Genomic DNA, 19793 nt, shown 5'->3' with positions numbered 1-19793 from the left:
TTCTTTTATATGGACATTCGTAATAAGCTCTGCATGGTTTGAGATTACCAGGTCTAGCAGAGCATCATTCCTAGTAGGGGCTTCTATGAACTGTACCATAAAATTGTCCTGTAGTAGGTTTAAAAATGTTTGCCCTTTAACTGTTCCTGCAGTACCATTACTCCAGTCAATTTCCAGGTAGTGAAAATCCCCCATTATTATCGATGTCCCACCCCTTGCAGCCATTTCGATCTGTGCAAGGAGCTGAGTCTCCACCTCCTCATTAACACTGGGAGGCCTATAACAAACTCCAATGATTACCTTTGTAGTATGCACCCTCATGTGCAGTTCCACCCATAATACTTCAGCCTCATCACACTCTCCATCAACTAGGTCCTCTTTCACACTCGCTCTGAGATCACTTCTCACATAGAGACAGACACCACCACCTTTCCTATTTACCCTGTCTCTCCGAAAGAGAACATAGCCAGGAATATTAATGGCCCAGTCATGTGAAGAATGAAGCCAAGATTCAGCAATACCATTTAAATCATAGTTCTCTTCATGCACCAAAGCTTCCAACTCACCTATTTTGCTTGGCATACTTCTGGCATTGGTGAACACTTTAATCCATTGACACCTTGTTCACACGTATTTTGCATATTTTTTATTTTCATACAAATAATACCAATTCCACTGGTTGTTTGTAACATGGGAACCTTCTTATCGTCTGCCATAGCCTTCCCCCCATCTTTCCCCATTCCACCCACCAATAAGTACTGACCCTTGTCTGATCTGTCATGTCCCCTATGCCAAAGATCTTGTTTAATACTAGAAAGTAGTTGTGGGAAATTACTCTGGTATATGCCCTCTAAGGAATCTGTAAGAAAAATTCCTATGTACTTAAGCTTCCCCGTCACCCACTTGAATGGGAAGCTTGATTTCAAAATAGATATATTGGCCACATGGGCTAGATTCAGTACTTCAGATTTAGCAAAGTTTATTTCATAATTCTAAATAAAAATCCATTTATTTGATTAAATTGGGCATCAATGTTTCTGGGCTATTCACAATAAAAAGAGAAACGCCTGTTGTGATAGTTGTGTGCACATATATGGACAATGACAGACATAATTTGGATCATACTCTGCAAATGTAATTCTCACTCCAAATCAGTCTTCCCCCTCCCTTTTTTTTGAATGGCATGTGGTCTGTGTGCTGAGTTCAGGAGTGCACAGGGCACAGCTGGATATGCTTCATGGTTGTAAAACCAGTTAGCTGGTTCCAGGATGTCGGTCAGGCTCTTGCCTTGGCCTGGTCGTAAAGCTATAAATCAGTCAGTCACTGGACATGAAAGCATTCCAGAGGGGCAGTAAAACATACATCCCACTTGAAACCACTTTTTCATACAAATTCATAAATCCTGGCAGGAACAAGATACAATAAAACAAAGCATATATTCAGACAGGTCAGTTTAATGCGAGTCACACGATACCTTACATCCCTAGAGAATGTCTACCAGAGAGTAGAAAGCGATATCTCTTTAACCGTCACAGTCAGATGTCATATTTGATGTCTGGGCGTTCAGAATATCATTCTGCATATTAACCTGCCAGTGGCTAGGCTGCTGCATGCACCTATGGAAGGTTATTGACCATGGTATAAACTTGCGAGGGATTTGGGTCACAGCCGGGACCTCCACCTAAACACCCCTCCCCAAATGAGGCGATTGGTTCTCTGCTTTAAGGAGACACCCTGCTGTGTTCCTAGAAAACAGGCTGTCATGCCTGGAGAGAAAAGATGAAGAGATTCTCCCTTTTAACATCAGGAATCAACTTCGGGAAAATAGGTACCCTTTTGTTCAGGACACTTGAACTCTGCTTAAACCAGGACTTCTGCAAGTATTCTACCTTCTTAAACTTCTTTCTGTATCTCTCTTTTGTGTTATTGCTCTCTCTATTCATTTATTTTAGGTACTTATATAGCGCTGTCAATTCATGCAGCGCTTTTTACACACACACACACACACACACACACACACACACACACACATATATATATATTACATTCACATCAGTCCTTAACCCTCAAGGGGTGTACAATCTAAGGTCCCTAACTTACATTCATACATACTAGGGCAAATTTGTACAGGAATCAATTAACCTACCAGCATGTCTTTGGAGTGTGGGAGGAAACCTGAGTACCCGGAGGAAACCCACACAGGGAGAACATGCAAATTCCAGGCAGGCGGTGCCGTGGTTGGGATTCGAACCAACGACCCTAGTACTGCCAGGTGGAAGTGCTAACCATTTAGCCACTTTGCTATATATTGGTTACATATTTTCTGTAAATATTTTTATTGCACTATTTTGACCTTTTTAGTAATAAATCCTATTTTCTTAAAAGTGTTGAACTGTTTCTAAAGCTTTTTAATGCAAACTAAGAATCCTTGTCTCTGAAGAGTGCTACTGTGTGTCTTAAAACCTCTGGATGCATCTGTCTACGGTGACAGTGTGTATACAGACGCTTATTCAAACATCCTAGTGTTACTACTAAGATTTGTGAGTTTCTTCCTTCTCTGTAAAAAGGTGGTGGTGGCAGTGTGAAGGGTTAATTGCGTAATTAACCTGACCCAGTAATAGTTGCTCTCAGGCTGTTGACACCTAGATTAGAGTCCAGTGAGCTGGAAAATCTTGGCGCAGGGTGCAGCTGAGAGTGGCATTGCAAGTGGCAGTGCGGTTTTAGATTGGTTAGTCCGTTACAAGTTGGAGAGAAGGGCTGGGGTCTGGCACCGCGCCCGTCACATCTGTCACGGGCGGTCATTACTGGCCGTGTCCCGGTGATTAGCGGCAATCACTGACAGAGAGCACAGCTGCAGTAGCTCTGCTTTCTGTCAGTTCCCTGTCAGCTCCTGACATGCTGATCCAGAGAGAAGAGTTTATCTCTCCGGATCAACGTGTTCTCGTGCAGTACACACCCCCACCCCCTAGTAAAACACTCCCCTCACACAATTAACCCTTTCATTGAATAAAAAAGTTAACCCCTTCCTGCCCAGTGCCATTAGTACAGTGTCAGTGTTTTTCTTTTTGCACTGATCACTGTATTGGTGTCACTGTCAGTGTCAGAATGTCAACCTCAGTCCTGCCATAAAAATCCCAGTATCTTTCCCGCCATTTGCAAACGCTATAACTTTCACGTAAACCAATTAATTTACACGTATTGTTTGTTTTTTTTTTAGCAAAGATATGTCGCAGAATGCATTTTGGCCAAAATTTATGACGAAATTTGATTTTTAAATTTTTTTACTGGACATGTTTTATAGCAAAAAGTCCAAAATATTGTTTTTTTTCCTCAAAATTGTCAGCCTTTTTTTTATAGCGCAAAAAATAAAAAAAATTGCACAGGCGATCAAATACCACCAAAAGAAAGCTCAAATTTGTGGGAAAAAAAAGGATGTAAATTTAATTTGGGTGCAGTGTTGCATGACCGCGCAATTGTCAGTTAAAGTAACGCAGCGCCGTAACACAAACCTCTTCTGTAACTGCTTCCTGACCACCCTATAGGAGAAATACTGCTACAGGGCGGCATGGGTGTGCAAAATCACACATATATATATATACATATACATATATATATATATATATATATATATATATATATATATATATATATATATATACACACACATATATATATATATATATATATATATATACATATATATACATATACACACACACACACACACACGATTTTTGCTCCCATGGTTTTCACACCCCTCCCAGATAGCGTCAGATTGCCCGTCAGTACACCAGTCATCACATTTAACCCCTTGATTGTCAGGAACATGCTCATGCACAATAATCCTCCATTGCTAGTATAGTGTCTGAACGGATCAATATCTTTGATTAGGTCAGCACTATACCAGCGTTCACATTAATATAGCATCCCCAAAAACGCGGCGTTAGCAGGATCAGCCCCGACACCTGCCAGCACCTGTGTTTAGCCCCTACGCTTACTCCCCCCCCTTTTCCCCCAGCAAGTGCAGTGTCAGTAGGTCCCTGTCACTTGATACATTGCACACAAAAACGCAGTGTTCGCAGAATCAGGCCTGATCTCTGTTAGCACTTGTCAGTAAATTTTGATGACTCTCATATGCAGCAGAATTCCAGTACTAGTGCCGCGCTACCTTTTGGTGAACTGGCGAGCACCAGCGGTCTAGTATATCTTGGTCTTTCACATATCTCTTAGATTGTAAGCTCCCAGGATCAGGCCTTCCTAACCCTCTTGTATTGAACTGTATTGTCTCCCGTTATATTGTAAAGCACTGAGCAAACTGTTGGAGCTATATAAATCCTGTATAATAATAATAATACCAGCACTGCAGTATGACTTGGCGACGTGGCGAGTCCCATAAGAGCAGTATAAGCCGGTACGGTGGCGAGCACAAGTATTGTCCCACCAAGAATTCGCACACAGGCCCATAGATCTCCTAGTATGCTTGCAGATGTGCTTGCAAATCCCGATTGGCAGCCCACAAATTCTGCAGCACCCGTACTTCCCCCATTCACTGCCCAACCTGGAATTCAGGTGGAAATAGCAAATTTAACTACTCCCCTTGATTTTCGGAGCTGTTTTTCACAGAATATCTGTATGAGTTGATTGTGGATCAAAGCAATTTATATGCACAACAATTTATCGCTGCCAACCGAAATTCAAACCTTGCCAGACCAGTCGCATGGAAACTCATTACGGTTTTCGAATTTACATTTTTTTGGGCCTAACCCTCAACATGGGCATTACTAAAAGAAACGAATTCCAGTTGTATTGATCCGCAGACCCGATTCATCAAATGTCGTGTTCTCTGCTGCCATGGCCAGGCATAGATATGAGAATATAATGTGTTTTATGCATTTCAGCGACAATACACTGTCATCCTCGGGGTGACCCTGAATTTGACCGGCTCCACAAAATTCAGCCCCTCGCAAATCACCTTAGCCAAAAATTTACAGATGTCTGTACTCCCCAGCAAAACATCTGCATTGATGAGTCCCTCATTAATTTTTCTGGCCGCCTTGCATTCAAACAATTTCTCCCCAGCAAGCGTGCCAGATTTGGGGTCTAGATGTAGAAGACCTGTGAGAGGGCAACAGGCTATACATATAAGTTTCAGATTTATGGGTGAAAAGATAGTCACATGGATGTCCAGACTACATGGGGAGCAGTGGCAAGATAGTTTGGGACTTGGTGTCATCCTTTTCCCATATGGGGTACCACTTATAAGTGGACAATTTTTATTCAAGCGTGCCACTATTTAGACATTTGTACAATCTTGGAACTGGAGCATGTGACAAAGTGTGACCATTAGAAGTGGGTGGATGCAGGGCGGTATATTCTAATGGTATTCTAATGGCATACCACAATCTTTTTCTGGCAGAAATTTCTTCTCTTTTTTTTCATTCAGCCCACAGGCTGCATACAAAAAAAGAACATAGCATATACACCCAACAAGGACCAGCGATGTACTGGTACATCACTGGACTTTGAATGGTTATACCAGGATGATGCCTACAGCTGCAGGCATCATCCTGGTATCGTTTTTTTCAGCCGGCGATCAGCTTTCATGTAAAAGCAATCCTAGTGGCTAATTAACTGCAGGATTGCTTTTACAAGCAGCGGGAGACGATTCCCCCCTCCCCCGCTGCCTTCCATGGTCTCGTGCCATCGGGGGAACCTGAGAATGCAGCCGGTGTTTCTGCCAGCTGACCATAGAGCTGATTGGAGACCAGAGTGGTGCCAATCATCTCTATTGTCTAAGAATTCGGAAGCTACGAGCATTTCATCACTTCAGTTTCGCAGGATATAAACAGCACCATTTCTAAATTGGGAAAGCATCTGATCACACCAATTTTGGTTTGATTAGATAATGTAAGGGCAGAGGAGATATCTAGAGTCTGATAGACCCCAGATTTCTGAAAAAAGAATATATGACAATGCCCATTGAAGTTATAGGGGATATTTGCATTCCCTGTGATAGCATTAAAAGTGATCAAAAAAAAATGAAAGGTACAGTGTAAAAATAATTTAAAAAATCAAAATGACTAAAACAAAAAAAAAAAACCAAAACAAAAAAAAAAAAACCTTGCCCCTCCCATGCGCGCACACCTGTGTGCACAAGCGTTGACCCGGTGGCGGTATGTAGACAGTGGATGCACCATACATGTGAGGTATCACCGCGAACGTCAGATCAAGAACAGTAATTCTAACACTAGAACTCCTCTGTAAATCTAAAATGGTAGCTTTTAAAGGCTTTTAAAGTGTTGCCTATGGATATTAAAAATGTATACAGTTTGTCGCCATTTCACGGGGCATGCGCAATTTTAAAGCATGTCATGTTTGGTATCGATTTACTCGGCATACCATCATCTTTTATATCTTACCAAATAATTGGCCAATATATTGTGTTTTTTTTAAAAAACAATTGCTTTTGAAAAATCGCTGCGCGAGTACTATGTGCCATAAAAAATTGTAGTACCCACCATTTTATTCACTAGGGTGTCTGCTTTAAAAAAAATATATAATGTTTGGGGGTTTAAATTAATTAATTTTTTCATATGAACAAAAAGTGTCAGAGAAGGCTTGATCTTCAGGTGGTTAGAAGAGTGAATGATGTGTGACAAACTTCTAATGCTGGGCACAAAACGCCCCCACCCCCCCAAAATACCCCTTTTTGGAAAGTAGACACCCCAAACTTTTTGCTGAGAGGCATGTTGAATCAATAGAAGAATTTATTTTTTACCACAAGTTTTTGGAAAATGACAAAAACCTTTTTTTTTTTTTACACAAAATTGTCATTTAAATGTTTTATTGGTCACACATGTCATGGGTATATGTGGAATTGATCCCCAAAATACATTCTGCTACTTCTCCTGAGTATGGGGGTACCACATGTGAGAGACGTTTTGGCAGTCTAGGACCCAATATCCAATAAGCACCTTCAGGCTTTTAAAGGGCTTTATTTCCTCATTACACTTCCAGACTACCTATCACAGTTTCGGAGGCCCTGAAATGCCAGGATAGCACCAAGCCCCTCCCCCCCCCAAATGACTCCTTTTTGGAAAGTAGACACCCCAAGGAATTTGATAAGAAACATGGTAAGTATTTTGCAGATCTCATTTGTTGCCACAATTTTCTGAAAAATGAAGAAAAAAACAAAAACATATTTTTTCTATTTTTTTTTATATTTCAAAACCTTGTGAAAAAAAATGAGATCTGCAAAATACCCACCATGCCTCTTATTAAATTCCTTGGGGTGTCTACTTCCATAAAGAAGTCATTTGGGGGGGGGGGGTTGGTGCTATCCTGGCATTTCAGGGCCTTCAAAACTGTGATAAGTAGTGAGGAAGTGAAATGAGTAAGTTACGCACCTTCAGGCTTTCAAAGTAGTCATTGGATTTCAGGCTCCTGTATGTGGCTAGGCTCCCAAAAAGTTCCACACATGTGGTATCCCCATACTTGGTAGAAGTAGCAAAATGTATTTTGGGGTGTAATTCCACATATACCCATGGCTTGTGCGAGAAAAAAATCAATTAAATGACAACTTTGTGTAAAAAAAAAAAAAATGTTTTTGTCATTTTCCAGAAACTTTTGGAAAAAAAATAAATTTTACATGGACTCAATATGCCTCTCAGCAGATAGCTTAGGGTGTCTACTTTCCGAAAAGGGGTCATTTGGGGGTGTTTGTACTATCCTGGTATTTTAACACCTCAAGAAATGTGATGAGCAGTCAGAAAGTAAAAGCTGTGTAAATTCCATTATCTATACCATAGTTTGTAGACGCTATACCTTTCACACAAAGCAATAAATATACACTTACTGGGAATTTTTAACCAAAAACATGTAGCAGAATACATTTTGGCCTAAATTTATGACAACATTTTAGTTTTTTTGGATATTTGTTATGACCAAATTGAGAAATTATTGTTTTGTTTTTTTTTTTAATTTTTCTTCAAAAATTTGTTTATAGTGGCAAAAATAAAAAGTGCACAGGTGATCAAATACCGCCAAAAGAAAGCTCCATTTGTGTGAAAAAAAGGACATAAATTTAATTTATGTACCGTATTGCATGACTGCGCAATTGTCTGTTAAACTAGCACAGCACTGTATAGCAAAAAAATGGCGTAAATTGCCGTATATATACCATAGTTTGTAGACGCTATAACTTTCACACAAAGCAATCAATATATATTTATTGGGATTTTTTTTTACCAAAAACATGTAGCAGAATACATTTTGGCCTAAATTTATAACTAACTTTGAGTTTACTATATATTTTTTACAGCTGAAGGTAAAAAATATTGTTTTTCTTCAAAATTTTGGTCTTTTTTTGTTTATAGCGTGTAAAATAAAAAGCGCACAGGTGATCAAATACCACCGAAAGAAAGCTCTATTTGTGTGCAAAAAAGGACGTAAATTTTGTTTGGGTGCAGCATTGTATGACCGTGCAACTATCAGTTGAATTAGTGCAGCACCGAGTAGCAAAAAGAGGCCTGGTCAGGAAGGGGGGTAAATCCTCAGGAGGGCAAGTGGTTGAAGAGTCCCTAATAATTGGCTTTGAAATAAAATAAGATAGTTTAACTCTTTTAGGATGCATGGGTGTATGCCATCTGGTCCAGGTGCTTTATTCACCTTTATTATGTCTAAATATTTTTGGACCATATCAAATTTGACAGTATATTGTGTATTATAAGGGTTAATGGCTGGTGCTGTTGGGGTTTAATGTTTTATGCTGTGATGCGTCTTCCTCTGCATGATGCGTCTTCCTCTGCATGATGCGTCTTCCTCTGCATGATGCGTCTTCCTGCTTCTGAAGTGATATATTCAGGAGGAAACCGAATAGTGTGGCTGCTCATTCCTAACCTAGGTCCCTATGTGAGCTTGTGTAATGGAGGAGTTTCCCTTTAGTAGTACCCCAATATGGGTTCCGGCTACCAAACTATCTAGTCTAAAAGGAACCTTCCTAAGAACCATGGAACCATGTGTGTGCAAGGTGGCTCACCCCTTTTGCTTTCAAAGCTAAACATGGTCAGGTGTTAAGTGTGTCATGAAGAACTGGTGGAGGTAATCAGTGCTCAGTGCTATTTGCTCAAAATAACTCTATAGTCAGTGCTGTGACAGGTGTCACTGGCAGATGGTAAAGAAACACAGAAGGGCACAAACGCCTAGAGCATTATCACCAACCTCATTTTTATTTTATGAAATTGCCAAAAACATACTCATACCAAACATAAGAACATATCAAGTCACAACTCCAGCTCAAATGTTCAAGACACGGTGGTTGGAAACTGATGCCTTTCAGGGGACTTCCTCAGAGCTGATCCAACCTGCTGCAGTTCTGCCATTTATGTGCTAGCATATTGCAGAGGCTCTCCCCTAAACTGGCCGCTTTGGGCAGGCCCATCTCACCAATCAATCAATAGGGCTCAACCCACTCACATCTCCACCGTTGACCTGATAAGCCATCACATGTAATTGTACATTTTCTTAGATGATGACCCCTTGTATTACATACATACTGACAGATGGTAAGAGGTGAACCTTCTATGTGTTTGGGGACTGGTGAAGAAAAAGTGAAGTCATCTGGCCTCCAGCCATGAAGTGGCACTATGCCACGATAATCTAGATGTGATAGCATGCAGTTCCCGAATGCTTTTACATGCCCACAAGATTATGCTCATAACACAGATAAAATTCACTTACATTAATGATGTGTAAATAGGAAGAATAATATTTTTTTTCTCTCTCCTGTTGAAATTCTTGGGTTATCTACCACAGAGAGAAAGCAGTGAAGAGTCATCCCATCCACAAGTGAGGACAACAAAAATCAAATGGCTGCACATCTTACAGCCAAAAAGCATGAGCTGACTCAATCACCTGCAAACAGCAGTGATATGCTACTATCATTTGGATGCAGCAATGGCAAATCAGACAAACCCCCCTCCAAGACTTTAAATATTGAACAATCCAATGTCAAATGATTCCTTTAAACTGGCTTCATATCTGAGATCCAGCAACAAACAGCAACAATCTACTGCCATATTTTAGCTGAATGCAGCAGTGGCAAATAGGAAAATCTGTTACAGCCATCATTTCATAACTAAGTATGGTCACAATGTTCACAGAACAGTAACCTGTCATGTGCAGTGATCTTCAGCAGTAACAAGAAGGACCACTCATGCATGGTCTATGCCAATGACCAGAAGCTGGCAGTAAAGATGCTCAAAAGGAGGCAAATATTGAAGGAAAAGCCAGCAATGCCATTACTGAGAGTTGTGTGATGAAAGTAGGAAGCAACAAATCGTATATTACTCTTCTATATAGATCTTTCAAAACAAAGGTAAGAGTCTTTTCAACTTCTAATTTCTTCATCTCTTCCCTGTGCTGTGCTCCACTACTAATCCAGACCCTCCAAAATAAGTGCATGACTTTTGGTTGTCAAAACCTACACAAGGCTAAGTTTGTCAATCATTCATTCAGGCATTGAGCACTTGTTAGCAAATGCCTACATGGTGGGGTACTGTGAGCTAGGGAGTATAGGCTGCTCAGGGAGCTCTGGGCCCGTGGCTCCCTGGGCTTTTTTGGGTTCTGCCCTCCACCATGTCCAGCATGTAAATCAGGGGAAGGCCAGGATCAGAAAGAGTGGGACTGCATGGCAAAGAGAGAAAGTCTAAGCTTGTGGAGAATGTAACTCGGAGCAACCTTCAACCAACATGACCCAATGTGGATTTACCTACTAAGGACTTGTGCCATTATGGACTCCTACCTGCAAACGTATGCCTGGGAAGCTGATCACTAGTTCGAGTTGAAATGTCTGAACTGTACCGTTACAGTCTACAAGTAAAATTTTAACTGTTTTTGAGCCTGGTCTGCAGTTCTTCAAAGGGGTGCATGATGGTAAATGGAGAGGGCATAGGCTCAGTGGTGTCCCTCTTCAGTACAACATTCATCAGGCAAGGGTGTGTAGTAACATGGGACAGGACATTTTACAGAGGGACTCTGTACATCACACTACTGTACAGTGTTCGGCTCATCTCTAAACTCAGGTCCGCCTTAATGTTGACTTGCATATGAACACAGCCCTGCCTGGTCCTGGGCATTGATAAGTGAATACACGAGAAGAGGTACCTTCACACGTAGGGTGAGCTGAATTGTTTAAAGGCTGAAGGGAAGCTTCTACTAGATTGTAAGCTCTAACGAGCAGGGCCCTCTGTTTCCTCTTGTACCAATTGTAATCTAACTGTAATGTCTACCTTCATTCTGTAAAGCGCTGCGCAAACTGTTGATGCTACATAAATCCTGTATAATAATAATAATAATTTGTGTCCCAAACCAAGATTCACAAAAGGCTCTGGTTTGGGGGAAAAGCAGTATATATTGATCAGTCAAAACATTCTGACCACTGGCAGGAGAACTGAATAACACTGATTTTTTTTCTTAAAATGGCACCTGAAATGGGTGGGCAATATTAGGCAACAAGTTAACATGTTGTTCAATGTTGTGGATGTGTTGAAAGCAGAAAAAATGGGCACACCTAAGGATTTGAGTGACTTTGACAAGAGCTAAATTGTATTGGCTAGATGACTGAGCCAGAGCAGCTACAAAACTGCAGCTCTTGTGGGATGTTCCCAGTTTGCAAGGGTCAGGACCTACCAAAAGTGCTCCATGGAACATAAACTGGAGAACTGGTGAAAAGGTCATGGGCATCCAAGGATCATTGATGCATGTGGGTAGTAAAGGCTGCCCTGTATAGTCCTGATCGAAGAGAGGAGCTACTGTAGTTCAAATTGCATATTTAGGGTATAACATGTAACTGTAGGACTGGTCCCCGCCCCATGATCTTTCATTATGACTGTCAGCGAAGGATCTTTTCCTCCCGCTGTCAATTTCTAAAAAATGGCACTGGCCACATCATTCATTCATTCACAGAGTCTTGTGAATGGGAACTATTACGGTCCACCCTCCTCCCCCTTGCCTGCTGTTCCTCTCCCTTTGATCAGTCCCTCCCTCCCTCCCCCCTTGCAGATTCCTCCTGTCCTGCCACAGCCTACTTCAAAGACTGTGCAGGATGGGAGGAAACGCCCCCCTGTGGTGCCGGTAGCACCTCTCCTCTGTGAAGCTGCTGAGGAGTCGCGCCCCCCCCACCAGGAATCCCCGGCGTAGGCCGCCGGGATGTCTCCACGCGTTATATTTTACAAAAAAAAGGGTCATTTGATGCTTTTTTGTGCAGTAAAATTAACTTAAGTGTGTTTTTAACTTAACTTTTGTGTTTCCTAGACCTTTGCAGTAATATCGTGTGACATAAAAAATTGCATCTATCACAATTTAATTCTCTAGGGTGTCTGCTTTCAGAAATATATAATGTTTGGGGGTTTTGTGTAATCTTCAGGCCTAAAATGATTTTTTTAAACGTGTGTAAAAAAAAGCAAAATTGGCTCTGGCAGTGAAAGGGAAAAAGGATAAGTTCACCATCAGGAACATGTTACATGTCCTACCCATTTGTAGGGTGGAACATACTATATAACATGTTCCGGATCCTGCAGCAGCTTGGTGATCTGAGCTCTCTCTGTGACAGCAGTACGGGGAGAAGTTTCTCGTACCAGCTGTCACTTTTTGAAAAGAGCGCGGCTGGGCGGGGCTCTGCCCACCCAGTGTGTCATCCATTCACTGTTCTGTGAATGAATCAGCTATGAGTACCAAGCATCCTTTGCGGATGTCAACTTTTAGTTGTCAATGAACTATCATGGTGCTTTTGAACGCTCTGGTAGTTCATTGATTCTTCCTGTCAGTGTGAAACTGCCTGCCCATATGATGTATGGACACACAGATTACATGGAGAGTCTGCAGTCCGCGATCTGTTAATCACTGGTGCAATATTTTACAGGCTCCTAAAAAAAAAAAAAAAATTAAATGTGCATTTTTTTACCTGCATTTGCATTTATTATTTTTATTTTTAAGTGAACTTACCCATTAACAGAGCAGACATCGGAGCTCAATTTGGCTGCTCAGCAGGTGCTAGTACTGAACACCCAAGTGTTTCTGTGTGTGTAGATAACCTGAAGGAAAAAAGTTTTTTGTTCTTCATTGGATCCGGCGCCTCATTTAATCGCTCAGCAGATGCGCTTCTGCTGAGCGTTTAAAAAGCCCAACACTCCCCTTTCCTGACGAGCACCCAATCGGTGCTTATTACACTGCAAGGTCTCTCCCCTACCTGCTTGTCCGTGGGTGCGGTGCTGGAGAGAGGCAGGGAGGTGAGGAGGAAATAAACAGTGCAATGTTAAAAATCAACATAAAGCCCCTTTCATTTTTAAAAGCCCCAGCCATTCCTAAAAGCACCTCAGATTTAAGTATGGTTTTAGTTAGAATTTTTTTTTTTTTTTAGTTATCAGCACAATTCGATGTTCATGATGGACAAGTAGATTGGGACCCCAATTTAGACCCTTGACAAGTAGTTTTTTCAAAAATTTCCACACCCCTGCATTCAATGGAGTCCATGCCTTGACAGGCCAAGGCTGTTTTGGCAGAAAAAGTGGGACTTACTCAATATTGGGTGAGTGGTCATAATGTTATGGCTGATTGGTGTAGGTAAGAGCAGCAACTCTATAATGCCTTCTGTAAGGCTGGAAGTTGGTTAATTAAATTGTATACAGCAAACGTTTTCTCACCCCCTGGAGAACACAGAGGAAGGGGATACAAACTACTGTGCATCTTGGGAGTGACAAAAGCCTGCTGGGAAGAACTGAGACTTGTGGGGGTTGTAGTCCTGAGGGCTCTGTGGAAGGAAAAAGAAGGACTGTTCCTAGGCTAGGGTCAGTCGGCAGGAGAACATAGTTGGGGACAGACCTTGTAACAGGCTGCTATCAAGGCATTTTACTGTCGTATTGGAGATTCAGAGAGGCTGTATAGCAGACATCCCCTGGTTTGTGGAAATCCACCGTCAAGACTGGTGTAGCTGTCCGATCGTTAGGGGGGACACCATTGCAGCTGCCTTCAAGGAGCCCTAGATGAAGAGCTGGAGGAGTCACGTTCTCACCATAGGAGTCAGTGAGAAGTTGCTGGCCATACCCTACCACACCCTACTTAAGGAACAGTGTTGCCCACTGGGACACCATTCTGGCACCTATACCATGGTTAGGAGGGACTTTATTGAGTACTTAAACATTGGGTTTGGCCCCAGCATACTGGCCAGTAGGGAAGGGTTTGATAAAAACTGCAGGAACAATGTCATAACATTGCCCCTTAGACAGGACCTTCCACAGGGTTTAGGGGTCATTCTCTGGTCTGTTTGCTTATTAACAATTGTAGATTTTATTTTGACACTGCTTCCCATACTAGTTTGAGTGATTAATGCCATTTCTATGTTTTTGGTGATCGTATTATTGTGTATATTGTTGCAGTGAATATCCACTCTTCAGTCCGAGTGTGTCGCAGAGCGTGGCGCTACTTGGTCATGAGCATTGGGAGTGGGGAACCCAAGAAAACAGCAGCTTCTTCAGCGGTTAGACCTACATAGATAACAACAGAATAGATGCTTATAGATAGATTTTACATCATATATAATCAGGATAGGAATTACCCAGTTGGATGCAAGTTATCTTATCCAGGGGAACAATAGCCCCATATCACTTTAAAATTCCATAATAATTTACTAACATGAACCATGACAGAGAATCACAATGGCATCTCAGTGAAGAAAAGAATCACTTCTGCAGGTCAGGAGCTTCCGCAGTGGGAGGGACACGTATAAGGCCCCACACAGAGCTCCAGAATGAAAGCACTCGTGTAACTGCCCCCATCACGTATGCTCCACTTGCTGCATAATAGCAAGGCACAATGTCTATGATGTGGGCACATGTACTGCATCCGTACTTGGACCAGCTACAATCTGATAGGACACCCAGAGAGACACACCAATGTCAAGCTCCACCCATCAGGACAACCCACCCAGGTCACTCCCAACGAGTCAATGCTGCACCTGCCATTGGCAGGACATATAGAGGAGGAGTGGGCCTATGGCAGAAGGAGTCTAAGTGGCACATAAGTGGGAAGCTTGCTAATATGGGCTGTTTTAGTGTGTGGGATGGTCTCCATTTTGTTCTGTTGAGGAGGGATGGTGCTTTGTATTTTTACAATGCAAGGCACTGTTTACTTTTTTTTGATTAACACTACTCTGTTGATACAAAATTATATCTTATTCATCTCTATGCATCTCAGCTCTTCTGCAGTGTAGTGGGATGCACTGCATAAAATCATGGCATTCATTCATAGAATACTACGCTTGCTGTGAGTGGCGGAGCAGTGCTCATACGTTAGTACTTTGTGCAAGTGCTATACGGCCCATCCTTGTGTTTCTAATGTTCATATGTTAGTACTTTGTGCAAGTGCTATACGGCCCATCCTTGTGTTTCTAATGTTCATATGTTAGTACTTTGTGCAAGTGCTATACGGCCCATCCTTGTGTTTCTAATGTTCATATGTTAGTACATTGTGCAAGTGCTATACGGCTCATCCTTGTGTTTCTAATGCTCATATTTAGTACTTTGTGCACGTGCTATACGGCCCATCCTTGTGTTTTCAATGCTCATACGTTAGTACATTGTGCAAGTGCTATACGGCCCATCCTTGTGTTTCTAATGCTCATATTTAGTACTTTGTGCACATGCTATACGGCCCACCCTTGTGTTTTCAATGTTCATACGTTAGTACTTTGTGCAAGTGCTACTTTTCACCAACCATATTTAGGATATTTGCAAGATTTGCAAGTGATGTCACCCTACTTATACAGCCACCCAGATTTCCTTCTGGACTTGACCTATATATAAGAGGCAGTGTCTTGTAATTAGTCATTATGGAAGCCATTGAATAGTGTCCTTTCAGACCCCCTTTCATGACTTTTGCACAATCAACCCCTTTTAGAGGACACCCAAAAGAAATTCTTCTGGCCACCAACAAACATTAATGACCTGCTAAAATTGACTTGTCATTGTATCATGTTCAAACAGCTTCCATGTAATCAGTTTCACACTGAAAGTGCTCTTTTTATGATATCTCCTGGAATTCCGCCATCACCTCCCTGATTGATGGGTTAACCGGCTGCATTAGCCAAAGAGACAGAGTCACATTTCAAGAACACAGACGTCATATCCCCTTCCCCACCGGAGCTGTCCGGCTCAAGTTACTACCCAAGCAAAAGAAGCAAAGAAAACATATCAGCAAACATATGTTCTTCAATGGATTGCCTGGACCCAGCGCAGGACATCTCGTTAACTAGGTATTAGAAGACGCCTATGTGCATGAGCGAGAAGCTTACATTCTTTTTCTAACTTTTTTTTTTTAAAAAGGAAATTCCTTTAAGCCAAATCTAGACGCAATACTCAGAAACTACGGTTTCTATTCGACTATTGACTGGTGGATTGTGCAGCTGAACTTGAGAATTCTTGGTTTAAAGGAACGAACCCTGAGCCACTGCTATGCCCACAGAGTTCAAGCAACATTTGGGGACATCAGTGAGATCGTTTGGATAAGAGGGGTTTACTTACCTGGCAGACGTAAGACGCAAGTAAGTTTTAAGTTTGTGATTTGAAGTTATCTTCATTAAGCTAAAGGTATATGTTTACAGTTTAGTATACCAAATGTGCCCAATGTGGTATACTAAACGTGCTTTCTATGAAAAGTATCTGACAGCGTGCTCGCAGCTATTTTTCACGAGAAACACCACAGATGAGATTTTGTTTTTTTTTTTTTACACACACATATATATATATATATATATATATATACACACACACACACACATATCCATAACACACATATACATATTATTATACAGTATTTATAAATCTATATACACAATATATATACAGTACTCATAAATATATATATATATACAGTACATATACATTTTTTTGTTTTTTGTTTTGTTTTTTTTTAATTCCCCCCTCCTGAATGTAAGTAAACATATCTCCATTTCTACGTAACGATTTCTTTCCCTTCATTGAACATGTGAGGAATTTGTCAGAATGTGCAGCCATGGAGGTATGCTTTGATCCTAAGCCCTGCTGTCAAGACACAGGAATAATATATTTATCTCTTTATATAGCCTGTTTTCTCTTTGCCCAAAGTTCTTAACTTTTTATTACTCTGTAGTTAAATGTTGCCATCCCCAAGTGAAGTATGTGATGTGTTGAAATTACATTGAATAAAAAAAGGCAAGCTGAAGCACTGGATTTTTAAAGCCGTTCGATCCATTTTGATAAATGTATGTACAAAAAGTCTGACGAAAGGATCCGATTTATCCTGGAAACTTGCATCTTTAAATAAATGAAACAAAACTTTCTGCATTGATTGACATGGCATAACGCTCTACTACTGCTACTCAAAGTAAGCCAAGCCATAGTATTAGAAAGATCAACATAAGTACTTAACATGCAACGAAATATAAAAAAAAAAAGTTTAAGAATACATTTTCCATGTTTCATTCATACGATCGCCGAGTAGACAGCAGTTGAAAGTCTTTAGTCTTTTTTTCTCTCCTTTTCCCCTTGTGTTTAAAGCAAAGCTTAAGTATATAAACATATAAGTGTATTAGGACTTCCGCTTTAGGTAAATATTTAGAGAACGCGTATTGTTTGATTTACTACGTGAAATCAGTGTGTGAAGTTAGCTGCCTGCTGCAGTGTGCGCTCATTCAGAGTAAACAAGTGATCTGGGTAGGAGGGACTGTTACAGGAAAGTGACATGAACTGCTGCACTGCTTCTCATGGTAAGCCAATTGCTCCATTGTAGTATGAGTGTTGTTTAAAGCTGAACTTGAGGACTGCGCCCGCACTGCAAGGGTTAACTGCTTGTTTATGTCTAGGGTACAGGGTATAGCGGTTTTACTTACTTGATCCACCGTCCCTGCAGCCTCTTCACCCCTGCGCTCCAGCAGTCTAAAGCTGGTCATACTCTATACAATCGGATTATAAAATCTTTGTACAATCTCCATTAGCTTTATCAAAAATTTATAATAAGAAGACAAACAAACAATTTTGTAACAGGCCCTTATACTTCAAATGGCTGACGGTAGATCTAAAGGAGATTGTACAATCAGATTGTATAATGTATGGTCAGCCTAAGGTCCTCTGACATCAATAAGACCAATGTAGGGTCCATAGAGTTGCATTGGATGTGAAGTTACTGAGGGATAGTCCAGTGCTGGAACATAGGGGAGCAACATCTGTCAGGGGAGTATAAGGTAAGTACATTGCTTTTCATATCCCGTAGACAGAAATTAGTAGTTAAAGTATTACTAAACCCAGGACCCTCATTCACTATATCTGGTCTCCCACAGTACACAGAACATGGAAAATGCAATTATTGAAGCAAATATAAACTGCTAAGTAAAAAAAGAATAAAAGAGGGCACACTCCTTGTGCATTACCGTGATAAAAAGAAATTTAAAGTGATATAAACAAATGGATACTCACAAACCAATAGATCATAAAAACAGAGAAAGACACAATTATCAGTCCCAGGTAGCGGGGATCCTGTAGTGGAAAACACTAACACGTTTCGGGAGTCGAGCTCCCTTCCTCTGTTTTTATGATCTATTGGTTGAGTATCCATTTGTTTATATCACATTAAAATTTCTTTTTATCACAGTAATGCACGAGGAGAGTGTGCCCTCTGTTATTCTTTTTTGCTAGTACCAAGACTCCCCTATCTTTGGAGGGCTGCACCTAGCGGGTGATGGTATCCGTGATCTTGTGCTGTATGAAGATCAGAATATAAACTGCTAAATACCTTTTCTCATCAGCAGTATATTACAGTCTTCTGACGACTATCAGTGTCCAGCAGAACACTAGTTAAAGCTTGTAGGAGGAGTTTTCATTCTGCTCTGACTGTCCTATGAGGCTGCATGACCCCTGACACTCACAAAAAGTTTGCAGAACTAGCAAATTGCCGGTTTTACAATATACCCCTCATTATATACCCTGGGAATACTTATTTGATCAGGTTTGTCTTTTTTGGGGTGATTCAGCTGTTTTAGTGCTGCTGTGTCAAAGGCAGCACCGAGTTAGAAAATTCACCAAGGAGAAATTGCCACTTGAAAGTCAAAATGTGATCCATTCAATAGGGGCTCATAATAGTTACAAGTACTGAGAACCTTTGCATATCAGATATAAAGAGAAGGAAAAAAAGTCCTTAAAGTGTTACAAAACCCAGGACCCTGCATTCACTATATCGGGTCTCCCACAGTACACAGAACATGGAAATACAATTATTTTTGTAAGCATAAACTGCTTAATACCTTTTCTCATCAGCAGTTAGAGCAGTCTTGTGACTTCTATCAGTATCCAGCAGAGGACTGGTTAAGGAGGATGCAGGACCCCTGACCTCTATCTGGACAGTGCTGATTGGCCCTGTGCTGATCACATGCACTCTCCCGAAGGAAAAACAACAACTCTCTATCCATACACACTAAACTGAGCATGCGCAGAGTGTCTCCTAGAGATCTTTACCATCACCAGATGGATTGGGGACAGTAGAAGGGGAGGATCAGAGAAGTCAGGATCAAACACCCTTTTAACACAATGCAGAGGATTAACCCCTTAGGTTTCACAGTGAGTATAACAAGCATGCTTTACTGCATATACAGACTGATTTTACTGTTGTGGGTTTAGAAACACTTTACCCTTGCAGTGCGAGTTCAGCCCTCCTGCAAATGAGGACTTTTAGTTCTATCAGAGTTGGGTTTAAGCTGCCCATACATCAAT

At 41.1% G+C, this 19793-nt stretch overlaps 1 protein-coding gene across 1 annotated transcript in view; it reads left to right on the top strand.

Annotated features, from left to right (window-relative positions):
- Window positions 1–16197: 16197 nt before the first annotated feature.
- Window positions 16198–19793, top strand: part of LOC149474727 (serine/threonine-protein kinase Nek6) — a 281492-nt gene continuing 277896 nt past the window's right edge. The window contains exon 1 of the mRNA XM_089667137.1: window positions 16198–16594. The gene's annotated coding sequence lies outside the window, so the exon portion shown is untranslated. The remainder of the gene's footprint in view (window positions 16595–19793) is intronic.

This window comes from Staurois parvus, unplaced genomic scaffold, assembly GCF_062004578.1.
Source record: "Staurois parvus isolate SC_StPar_1 unplaced genomic scaffold, SC_StPar_1.0 ptg000002l, whole genome shotgun sequence".
Taxonomy (NCBI): domain Eukaryota; kingdom Metazoa; phylum Chordata; class Amphibia; order Anura; family Ranidae; genus Staurois; species Staurois parvus.
This window is presented reverse-complemented; position numbering and strand designations above follow the sequence as displayed.